The 12,469-nt window shown below is 41.3% G+C and overlaps 1 long non-coding RNA gene across 2 annotated transcripts in view; it reads left to right on the top strand.

Annotated features, from left to right (window-relative positions):
* LOC123576072 overlaps positions 1–10,493 on the top strand; it is a 35,111-nt gene extending 24,618 nt beyond the window's left edge. The window contains exons 4-7 of one of the 2 annotated variants that reach the window (XR_006701155.1): positions 4,001–4,168; positions 7,719–7,833; positions 8,644–8,881; positions 10,389–10,493. This is a non-coding gene — a long non-coding RNA (uncharacterized LOC123576072). The remainder of the gene's footprint in view (positions 1–4,000; positions 4,169–7,718; positions 7,834–8,643; positions 8,882–10,388) is intronic. The other variant, XR_006701158.1, reaches the window with a different exon arrangement.
* The last annotated feature ends 1,976 nt before the right edge of the window (positions 10,494–12,469 follow it).

The following is a 12,469-nucleotide window of genomic DNA, read 5'->3' on the forward strand; positions in this document are numbered from 1 at the left end:
AAGTTAAAAATTTGTTTAATTTTATTTTTGAAAGAGAGAGAGAGCAGGGGAGGGGCAGAGAGAGAGGGACACACAGAATCCAAAGCGGGCTCCAGGCTCCGACCTGTCAGCACAGAGCCTAACGTGGGGCTCGAACTCGTAGGCTGCAAGATAAAGCCCTGAGCTGAAGTCCGACGCTTAACCGAGCCACCCAGGTGCCCACCCCCCCCCCCCACCGCCCCCAAGTAAGGCTTAAAGGAGTAAAAGGAGAAACATTTCAGGATAATTAGAAAATTAAACTAAAAATGATCTGGCCTGAGGTAATATATTAAAGGCCTCCTATGTTTATTTTATACTAATGTGACCCATTTGCCCAACAAATGTATACGTGTCCCTGCAGACACCTAAAGACATGCAACGATTTTGGAGGTAAATCAAAGAGAAGAATTATATCAAAGTCACAGTGTCCATCAATAAATTGGAATTGTTACTAACAGAGGCGCTAAAGGATCTCCCACTTTTTTTTTCACTGCAATGGACAGAGTAGAACATGGGGAGCGCCTGCAGGGTCGGGGGAGGAAAGTCAGAAAATAAGGCAGCACTCTGGTATCCTATAGCCTCCTGCTCTTGCCGGTCCCAGTGGACCGGTGACATTCCACAAAAACATCTTGATCACAACCATTTTTTTCTTGAAAGAATTTTGGTAAGGAACATTACAAAAATCGTTTTTATCACTTTCCTCAACCTTCTCTTGACAGATTAAGTACACAGTTAATTTTGTCAGGAGACACCCGGTGGCTTACCCAGGAGAGCGAAGGCAGAGAAACTTCTTCATTCAACACATGAGAGGAAATATCCCAAGAAACGCTGTTTTCTGACATAGACGGTGAAATTTGTCTTTACAAGGAAGTCGTGTTAAAGGCTGCATTCCTGTGATTTTCTTAGGTGCCTTTCAAGGCCTTTGCACAAAGCCTTGGCTCCACACCTTGTGCTCCCAGCCTCAGTGGCCCACCCTCCTGGGACTGACACATTTCTGGAATGTTTTCAGTTGGGTTTCTGAGGATTCCTGTGAGGAGAAACATTGCTCCAGTCATTTCTCGGGACAGAAATTACTGACCTTTCTGGTTTTCTATCAGAAGAAAAAAAAATTTTTTTTTCACATGGCTCTAATAGTTAGAGACTATTTTTGTAAAAATACATAAACAAAATTATTGGGTTTTGCGGGTACTGAGGACCCTGAGAAGCAGTGAAGAGACTTTTCAAATACCTTCACATATTTAAAAAAATGAGACTTTCTTCCATGATTTGATGACCAAGAAGTTGTGTTCTTGAGTATGTTTGAAGTAGAAGTTTTAAAATATATTTTGAGGTGTTTTCATTTTTTTCTTCTTATTTTAATATTTTATTTTTTAATGTATTTTTATTTTCGAGAGAGGGGTGGAGGGGCAGATAGTGACGGGGGTGGAGGCTCTGAAGCAGGCTGTGTGCTTGACAGCAGAGAGCCCAACGTGGGGCTTGAACCCTCGAACCTCAAGATCATGACCTGAGCAGAAGTTGGGTGCTTGACTGACTGAGCCTCCCAGGCGCCCCTATTTTTTAAACTTCAACTTTATCAACCTAATTTTTACTCCCCAATGTCAGGTAGAAAACTGCTTTGGTGCCTAAACATTGAGTTACCAGAAATATTTAAGAAGAAACTTGCAGTAGATGTTTAGAGAATATTTTGATGAGGGAAAAATCGATCAAAATAATTTTCTAACAACAGCAGATTTTACTGAACAGGAAAAAATTTTTTCAGTAAAATATTTATGTGAAACCTCTTAAACTTCTAAACTCTGAATAAAAGACATGGGAGTATTTCATTCATTCATTCATTCATTCATTCATTCAAATATAGAATTTAATATTTATTTTTCTTTTATTAGGGAGAGAATTTTAAATTCTGTTACCTGTAGCTGAGTAGCTGGAGACCTCTGGTCATTAAATTGGCTGTTTTGTACATTCTTTTTTTTTTTTCTTTTTTTTTACTTTTTTTAAATATGAAATTTATCAAATTGGTTTCCATACAACACCCAGTGCTCATCCCAACAAGTGCCCTCCTCAATGCCCATAACCCACTGTCCCCTCCCTCCCACCCCCCATCAACCCTCAGTTTGTTCTCAGTTTTTAAGTCTCTTATGGTTTGGCTCCCTCCCTCTCTAACTTCTTTTTTTCCTTCTCCTCCCCCATGGTTTTCTGTTAAGTTTCTCAGGATCCACATAAGTGTGAAAACATATGGTATCTGTCTTTCTCTGTATGACTTATTTCACTTAGCATAACACTATGAAATACGGAGTTTTGCAGCAACATGGATGGAACTGTTTCGTACATTCTGAGTCTTTTCAGAATTAGCCTAAATTGAAGACAGAGCTAATTATCTCACTCATTATAATGGCTATGGTTCAGGAGATCCCTTACTGGACAGAAATCTATGCCCCTCACCATACTTCATATCAGGATCCATGTAAATGAGCTCATTAAAAGTAATGTTACTTTAGTAAGCTTACTGTATAATTCTCTTAAATCTGCCAAATGTTTCTCAAACAGGGGTGGGGCCACACAATGCTTTCCGAGCTGATTAGATGAGACCAAAGGGGCGGGGCTGAGCCTCACTCCCAGCCCCACCTTCCCGCCCCCATCCTGACCAAGCTAAGGACTCACCTCCACTGTTTTTCTTAAGAGAGTCCTGGAAAAATCATCACTTCTTCCCCAAAGCTATTAATTAGAGAATGGAGTGATTTGACAGAATTTAACACAAAATCGTTAAATCTATATTCCACTTCTTTTCTTGAAAAAAAAGCATGGCAGAAAATATAACCAACTCTTAGAACTGATATCTACAATTATAATGTGATTAATTGGGACCAGAAGAATTTTAAATTAGAGATTCTATTTTTTCCTATGGTTGTTTTTCCTGGCAGGAATTCCCAATCTCTCCAGTTTTCTTTGTTGAAGTTCTTGTAAAAAGAATGCTCAAAGACCACAACAGATTTCAGGAATGTTACCTCTACCTATCATTTTATTCTTCTCCCAACCTGAAATACTATTTTTTGAATTAATTTTGAAATGGAAGTTTCAAAATATTTCTGGAACATATTTCTCTTTCCTTTAAATAAGGACTTAATTTCATCCTCAGATCTTAGGTGTAAAATAACCATTTTACAAAACTTATTTTTAAGTTTACTGAAACTTTGTATGCAGAGACTTTTAACAACTATATTTGAGGTATTTCAGTGAGGACCAGTACCTTAAACTGAGCCTTCCAACTAATTATGAAGAATAATAGATATCCTTAAAAGAAATTTTGTTTTGTTTTTGTTTTTTGTTTTGTGTTTTAATTTATTTTATTTTATTTTATTTTGAGAGACAGAGAGAGAGAGAACATGCTCGCACATGGGGGAGGGGCAGAGAGAGAGAGAGAGAGAGGGAGAGAGAATCCCAAGCAGGCTCCCCACCAGGGCAGAGCCTAATGCAGGGGCGGGTCCCACAAACTGTGAGATCATGACCTGAGCCGAAGTCGGATGCTTAACTGACTGAGCCACCCGGGCACCCCTTCTTGAAGAATTTTTTAATAGAATATTCAAATCAAATAAGTTTAAAATTCTAACAATTGCATGAGGACCAGGGAGACTGTACAATGTTTGCCACTTTCTTAATTCTCATCTTTCTCTCTCTCTTTAGTATATCAGTTATGTTCTATCTAATGCATTATAACTATTATTTGAATTATAGTTAAGTTTTTATTAAAAATTTTTGCAAGTACTCTGCAAATTACTATCAGAAATTAAAACCCTTTCGAAATAAGTACAGCATTTCAAGTTTTATTTTTTTAATATTATTATTATTATTGTGGTAAGAACACTTAACCTAATTCTTGTCTCTTTTCTTAGGTGTTCTAAGCTTCTATTTTACATGTAACTTTGGATACCTCAGCTCTCTCTGATTATTAACATCTGTTTTTGTCACATTCATCCTGCAACAGAATAAAACCAGACCATCTCAAAGGGCAGAGCCACCTTCTACCCTTTCCCACAAAGTGTAGAGATCGCTTTGGATTTACAGGAATTCATAGCCTTTGCCAAAAAACCTGCCTTTTTTCACAATGGATCGCCTATTTCCTCTACGAGTTTGGTATCTGTGCTGCGGAACTGTAAGTAAACGTCTTCCATTTTCAGAATTTTCAAAACTCAAAAAGAACAAAGGCCTTTATTTGAGGTCTCAGGCTTGCAATTCCGGGAGCAGAGGTTCCAGCAGCCACAGTACCCCACTTTTGGGGTGAAAGCAAAGAGTTTTTCTGAAAAAGAGGAAGGGGGGCAATTACATGACTTGCGTAAAAGAAGAGAAAAAAATGTGGGCTGGTACTAACAAGCTAAGTTGCTTTTGGCTACGATCGATTATTCTACTGGTGTTAACAAACAAAACCGTGCCTGGTAGGCATTTCTTAACTGTTCTGTCTTCAGAAAGCCCACAGCCAGCAGTGGGATCATCAGGATGCCCCACTGACTTTACAAACAATTGCTTGTGAAACAAGTGACGCTTCTAGACCATTCAAGGGTCTTTTTGCCCGGTTCAAGGAGTTCATTAGCGTTTGTTTTAGAAAGGAAAATGGAACTTTATCTCAAAATGGAGTCTTCCGTGTCCAGGAGTTTTATACAATTCCACAACCCCGACTCCTAGAACTTGTCTAAGGCTTTTTTCCTAGGCGACTCCTTGTTCTTTGCTATCATCTCATGATCTTCCCAATGTGCTCACTGACATCTGCATGTCTCCATACTTAAGATACTAGTTTTCATTTAGACTTTTCCATCTGCATGGGAGGAACATTTTCCCTGTACACTTCTAGGTTTTTTTGGCTGGTCTGAGAATTAAACTGGCATAAAACAGATTAACAAACAAAACTTTAGTTTCATACGTACAGGAGCCCCATGAAAATACAGATCCAAGGGCAAGTCGGGCAGTTGAGGCTTCTATGCCATCCTGAGCCAAGGACTGGGCTAGGGGCCTGGGGCTTCAAAGGGGAGGAGGGTAATTCACAGGACTATAGTAGATGTTTGGTAATTAGATGTTTGCCCTGCCACAGGGGAAGGTCATTCAGATAAACATAATCTGTGGTAATAGCTCTGTTTCTAGACCAGGCCCCCTAGCTAAATTCCTTTAGGTAGTTAAGGGAGAGGTAAAAAGTTTTTCTCCAATCTGCTGGGTTTTGATTGCCTTCAGGTCAAAATAATCCTTATGCCAAAGTGATATATTTTGGGGTCACATATTCTGTTCCTCTTCACATCTTTCTAACATAACTATTTCCAATGGGAATATTATCAAAAGATTGTATCTCATCTGAGAACTTTCTCTGAAAAGCTGTTTCTGAGATAAAATATTTATTTAATTACACAAACACAAAGGTATATCAGTGGAACATGAGAAGACAAAGTAACTCCTTAAAATTGAAAAAAAAAAAAGAAAAAGGATGTGATTGTTTTTCTTTCTCTTTAGTTCATACTCCTCTTGGCCGCCTGGCAAAGCCTCAGTCCCTCCCCCACAGCTCACATTCTGGCTACCAACCTTCATCTTCTCTCCCCCACCCCCTTTCCCTTTTTCTCTCCCTTTCTAATGTGGATGATGCTATCTCCCCTCATTTGATAATATTAACTCTAGAATTCTTAGTCCATTCACGCAGTTGTGGGAAAACTGTCATCCCACATCAGCTTACCAAGTGTATTCGTTTCCCAGGCTGCCATAGCAAATAACCACAAATTCAATGGCTTAAAACAAGAATGATTCCCTCACAGTTTGGGAGATCAGAAGTCTGAAATCCAGGTGTTGGCAGAGCCCTGTTCCCTCCAAAGGCTCTGGGGGACAGTGCACTGCATGGCTCTTTCCATCTTCTGGTGGCTCTGAGAATTCCTTAGCTGAAGGCCACTTCAATCTCTGTCTCCACGGTACTTTGCCTCTTCCTTTTCTCCCTGTATGTCTCTCCTATGTGTGTGTTTTATAAGGACACTTGTCACTGGATTTAGAGCCCATCCAGATAATCCAAGATGATCTTTTCATCTCAAAATCCTTAACTTAATGATATCGATAAACACCTTTTCCTCAAATAAGGGCACATTCACAGGTTATGGGAATTAGGAAGTGGGCATATCTTTTGGGGACCACTGTTCAACTCATTACAGTGTGAATATTAGTCCCTTGTAAGTGTCAGGCTCCTTGCAACAAAATGAAAAGTTATGGTTCATTTAGCTTAGCTTCCCATACATTTAAAATAATTTAGTACTAAGTATGAAAAAAAAAAAAAAAAAAAAAAAGAGTGATCTACTGCCCTCATGTCCAGAGAGTCAGTCCATAAATGATTCTTTGGCCAATTGCTGTTCAATTTCTAGAACACAAAATATCTTCATTTTAAAAGTAAATGTCAATTCTTTGTTATACATGATGCAAACATTTGCCAGGTACAATGAGACAAGAGCATTCATATTGGACTTTTTTAACAATAGCAACAATATATCTTCTGAGGTTCAAATCTTGAGGAAAGGCAAATAGAAGTATATAAAACCCCAGTAGAGGCACTAATAACAATTCAGACGTTCATAAGGAATTGGGACACCTGGGTGGCTCGGTCAGTTAAACATCTGACTTCAGCTCAGGTCATGATCTCAGCTATGCTGACAGCTCAGAGCCTGGAGCCTGCTTCAGATTCTGTGTCTCCTTCTCTCTCTCTGCCCCTCCCCTGCTCACCCTCTGTCTGTCTGTCTGTCTCTCTCTCTCTCTCAAAAATAAACAAACATTAAAAAAAAGTTCATAAGGAATATATCCCTCGTTATGAAATCTTTTGTTGAAATGAAAAATTATGAAAACTATCTTTTGGTAAAAACTATGTTTTATTCTCTCTGCATTTGTCATGTGTCTTTATGTCATTAACACTGAGTTCCAACCATTACTAAACTTTTATTGTAGTCATATTATAATTTGGATTAAAAAAAAATTAATGTTTATTTTTTTTTTTTTTATAAAATTTTTTTTTTTTTCAACGTTTATTTATTTTTGGGACAGAGAGAGACAGAGCATGAACGGGGGAGGGGCAGAGAGAGAGGGAGACACAGAATCGGAAACAGGCTCCAGGCTCTGAGCCATCAGCCCAGAGCCCGACGCGGGGCTCGAACTCACGGACCGCGAGATCGTGACCTGGCTGAAGTCGGACGCTTAACCGACTGCGCCACCCAGGCGCCCCAATTAATGTTTATTTTTGAGAGAGAGAGAGAGACAGACAGACAGACAGAGTGTGAGCAGGGGAGGGGCAGAGAGAGAGGGAGGCACAGAATCCGAAATAGGCTCCAGGCTCTGAGCTGTCAGCACAGAGCCCAACGTGGGGCTCGAACTCACAGACTGCAAGATCATGACCTGAGCTGAAGTCAGGCGCTCTACCAACTGAGCCACCCAGGCGCCCGGGTATTGTTGTTGTTGTTGTTAACATCACTAAAGACACAAATCTGAGAAGAAAGGCTTGATCATTGCAGTAAAATAATTTTTAAAAAAATGTATAAAAAGAATATGAGGATAATAGTTATTTGAATTAGATTTTTGTGTTATTTTCTAATTCCTCCTTAGACTGTTTAGCTGTTGTGATATTGAAATTTATAAAAATATAATTGGTCATTCAGATGACCAAAATCCCTTCCTCATATATATGTGTTCATTGTCCACAGTTCCTGGCTCACGGTTCCTTGGAATTTCCTGAGTGATAAGAGCACTGGGAGCATCTTTTGTCATCATATTTGGTCTCTTGGCCTCAGTTCCTGAAATTGCTTCAGAGCCGTAGAGGTGAAATGGGTGTCTTATTATTCATAACAAACCCTTTTCCGCCACAGCTGGATTTGTGTCAGTGAGGTGACTTGGAGGACATGTAAGGATGGGGCTGGTTGCCAGGGAAACCAACCATCAATCCCACCCCAGCCTCCTGATTGCCAGGGAGGGAAGAAGGGTTGGAGGTTGAACCAATCACCAATGATCAATGATTTATTCAATTATGCCTATGTAATGAAGCCTGCATAAAAACCTAAAAAGAAGGGGTCCATAGGGTTTCCATGTGCCACGATGCCAGGCCCCAAACTCTGCAAGGATAGGAGCTCCTTTGTTCAGGGCCTTACTCTATGTTTCTCTCTGTCTGGCTATTGATTCCTATCCTTTGATATCCATTGTAATAAGTCAGTAATCTAGTGAGCAAACAGGTTTTTCTGAGTTCCATGAGCTGCTCTAGCAAATTAATGGAACCCAAGGAGGAGGTCGTGGGAACCTCTGATTTATGGCCAGTTAGAAGTACCCGTAAGAACCTGGACTTGACAATGGCATCCTAAGTTGGAGAGGGGTTGCTGGAATCTCCCAATTTGTAGCTGTAGGTCAGAAGCACAGGTAACTGAGCCTTTTACTTGTGGGATCTGTCGCTACCTCTGGGTGAACACTGCCAGAACTGAACTGTCAGGCACTCTTTCACTCTTTCTGCTCTCCTGCAGGGGCCCTGGGAACATTTCTGAGGTGTTTGGGTGAAACCATTCTAGCAAGACCAATGCAGCAGACTTGCCCCACCCGTATCTGTATTCTTTAACAAAGCTAACGACCCTCCTCCATTTTTAGGTAACATATCAGCATCGAGTACTTCCTGCAAGCCAGGCTCTCTGTAAATATTTTAGACGTGGAGTCTTGCTTAATCCCAGCGGCACCACAGAGATAAGTATGATCTCCCCTTTTACAAACAAGGGTGGCAAGACACTGAGACAGCTCTTTTCAACAAACAGAACATGCTGGTGGAGCCAGATGGAATTCAGTCTGCTTGACTGGAAGTTTGTACATACAAACAATTCACTGTATAATGGTAGCTGTCCAAATTTAAATATATATGCTAACTTTCTGGATTTTGACAAGTAATGTTATTAGAAACCTGCTAACACAGAAACTTTTTTCTTTTTCTTTAAAGTTTATTTATTTTGAGAGAGAGAGAGTGCAAGTGTGAGCAGGGGAGGGGCAGAGAGAGAGGGGGAGAGAGAGAGAGAATCCTAAAGCAGACTCCGTTGGGCTTCAGCACAGAGCCCAACACAGGGCTTGATGCCACAAACTGTGACATCATGACCCGAGCCAAGATCAAGAGTCAGATGCTCAACCGGCTGAGCCACTCAGGGCACCCCCAGAAACTGTTTTCTAGCATGTAAATCTCTATGGGAACTGATGAGCCTCTCGTACACCTCAATTAAATTCTTTGTGTGATTTGGACAGTTTAAAAGTTACTTCAACTTTGGGAATTAAGGGTTTCAAAATTTTATCATCATCATTTCATTTCATAACCCTCTTTCCATTCTCTCTTTAGCAAGAATCATGTAAAAACCTGATGAAAGTTTTATCTTATTGAAAGATTTTTAATTAAAAAAAAAATTTTTTTTAACGTTTATTTATTTTTGAAACAGAGAGACAGAGCATGAACGGGGGAGGGGCAGAGAGAGAGGGAGACACAGAATCGGAAACAGGCTCCAGGCTCCGAGCCATCAGCCCAGAGCCCGACGCGGGGCTCGAACTCATGGACCGCGAGATCGTGACCTGAGCTGAAGTCAGACGCTTAACCGACTGAGCCACCCAGGCGCCCCAATTTTTTTTTTTTTTTTTTTTACTTAAAAGTATAGAAAGCGATTTCTGTGAAGAATTAAAACTTAAAAGTAGAAAATTTTGTGTTTCATTAAATGTGAATTAGGGGTGCCGGGGTGGCTCAGTTAAGTATCCAACTTCAGCTCAGGTCATGATCTCACACTCTGAGTTTGAGCCCCACATTGGGCTCTGTGCTGACAGCTCAGAGCCTGGAGCCTGCTTTGGATTCCGTGTTTCCCTCTCTTTCTGCCCCTCCCCACTCCTGCTCTGTCCTCTCTCTCTCTCTCTCAAATATAAATAAACATTAAAAAAATGGTGAATTACTTATGAAATCATTTTTGAAGGAGGTTAATATAGAAGAGGTAGGACTTTTATACTTGTTTGAGGCCCTCCATGAATTTAGTGCCAATCCTACAGGATGCCAGCGGGGAAGTCTTCTCATCTCACTATGGTAGCTGGCAATTTAAGAATCCAGCCCCATTAGGCCTTTGGTATTTTTGCATTATTGGCCGTCTTATAGTTACCATTATTGAGAGACTCCCATGAATCAGGCACTGGCCAAATTCATTACTTTTTAATCTCATGGAATCCTTCCCACACTCAGAAGTAGCTGTCATCACCATTTTTCAGATGAAGAAACTGGGACTCACTAGTAATAGATCATACGTATTGAGCATTCGTGTATTTGACCATGTCGCCTTGCAATTGTGACCTCATTTAATACTCAACAATCCTGTATTTTACAGATGAGGAAATCGAGACTCAAAGAGTTTGTTAACTTGGCCACAGTCGGAAAACGAATGCATAGCGAAGCCAAGATTCTTCAGGCCCTTGCTCCTGGAAAAGGAGGGAGGGAGGACAGTGGCCACCATGTAATGCAAAGTGTGAATTTCCCCACCCAGGAAAGATGGTGGGCTGAGGTAAGTCATGACAGCCATCTTTGCAATGCTCAGAAGTTGTCCTGAGGAAAAGGAAGTTGATCTCTTCAGGGTGGCCCCAAGAGGGCAGAGCTGTCATCCCAAAGCCTGACTTCCCTCTTACTGGAGGAAGAATTTTAATTCAACAGCTGACAAGGAGTGGTTTCAGCAAGAAGTGGACTCCTTTCCACTGACATGTGGTTCTCCACTTTTAACCTGCTCACTGATCACCCAGGGAGCTTGTTTTTACAAAACACATACTCAAGACCTTTTTCCAGGGATTCTCAGTAAGTGTGGAGCAGGACCCTGGGTGAACCTGTCCCAGGAGGTCAACACTAGGATACTGAAGATGCAACACGTGGCAACCCTACTATTACAGAGGGGATTCCTTCATTATAGGGGAGGTTGGACTGGATGATCCCTAAGTTACCTTCAGAGTCACTGAAACCAGAACCGTAAAAATATAATGCTGAGCTGCTAGGAACTAGGATTGGCTGGAAACTTCTGTGAGCTAAGGGCTCCACTTGATAAAAATAGCTGTTATCGCCATCTGGTGGACTGCCTAAAAAGTCTTTATTTGCACTCCTTTATCCTAAAACCATAGCATGATTTTTTTTTTTTTTAATTTAATTCTGATGCCCTTCACTTTACAAACCAGGAATCAGACTCAGAAAGGCTAGAGCCTACGCCCCACATCCAGCCAGCAATCCCCAGTGTACTGCTTCCTGTAGGTTTGAATTGCACAAGACTGATCCTAGGCTTATCAATCACAAAATGTTCCAAGTTTTTCCTCCAGCAAGCAGTTAGGAGAAGGTTTAAGTTTTAGACAGCTGTCACAATGCAACAAAGTTCCCAGATACTTTAGTACTATATCTCTCAAAGGATGGGGCACTGCATTAAAAATGCAGAATTCTTGGCTCTATCTCATGTGCACACCTATAGGTGCACAACTGACAGTTGGACGGTGGATGCTTCACAGCCTGCGGGATCTCTCCAACCTAACCAGGTCCCAAACAGAAACCTCACATGTGTGCATCTGATTAGCAAAACCAAAATCACTTCTGAATCTCTGGCCACAGTTTAACGAGGGAGATGTAGTGTTCACGTTCAATGTCGTTTCTCACTTTCCAGCTTCTGCCACCCCGGAAGGCATCTTAGGGGAAAAGAAAAGAAAAGCAAAAGTTGGGAGAGATGCTGAGCAAACCAATCAGAATCTTATGTATCTATCCCCCTTGACCATCCCCCCGCCCCCCCCCCCCCCGAAACCTCCTCTCTTACCTCTATGTTGCAGTCGAATTCCTGGAAAGAGTTGTCTATTCTGTTTCCACTTCCTTACCTCCCACTCATTCCTTACCTCACAACTGCATCCCTCTCATATCGCCTCTCGGCACATGACCTTTCCAATCCCCTTGCTTTGTCTCCCCCTCACCTCCCAGCCCCCTTCCACTCCTATGTGGTGGTTGCCAAATTCTGCATTTAGCACCTCACTGCCCTCAGTCTGTGTTCTCTGCCTCGGTGGTCCTGTCCACTTGTGTGTATATCTACCACCACGTGCAGATAATCCCCCAAAGGATAACTCCAGCCATACAATCTTTCCCAAAGGACAGACCCAGGTTTCCAGGTGCATCCTGAACGTGGCCAACTGAAGCACAAGCAACTCAAACTCAACATGTCTAATATGAAATCCATCACTTAAAAAATGTGTTCTTCCCCCTGCGTCCCAGATGTCTATGTCAACTGTACAACTACCCACTTGCTGAAGCTAGAATCCTGGGATTCGAATGGATTCTTCTCTTTCCCTTTTCGGTTCCTACATTCAAATTGTCTCTAAGGCCCATAAATTCAGTGGAGCCCTTTTACCTGAGTTCCTGGGCTTAATAAGCGTTCTCTAAAGAAAGACCGCAGACATG

Source organism: Leopardus geoffroyi, chromosome A1, assembly GCF_018350155.1.
Source record: "Leopardus geoffroyi isolate Oge1 chromosome A1, O.geoffroyi_Oge1_pat1.0, whole genome shotgun sequence".
Classification (NCBI taxonomy): domain Eukaryota; kingdom Metazoa; phylum Chordata; class Mammalia; order Carnivora; family Felidae; genus Leopardus; species Leopardus geoffroyi.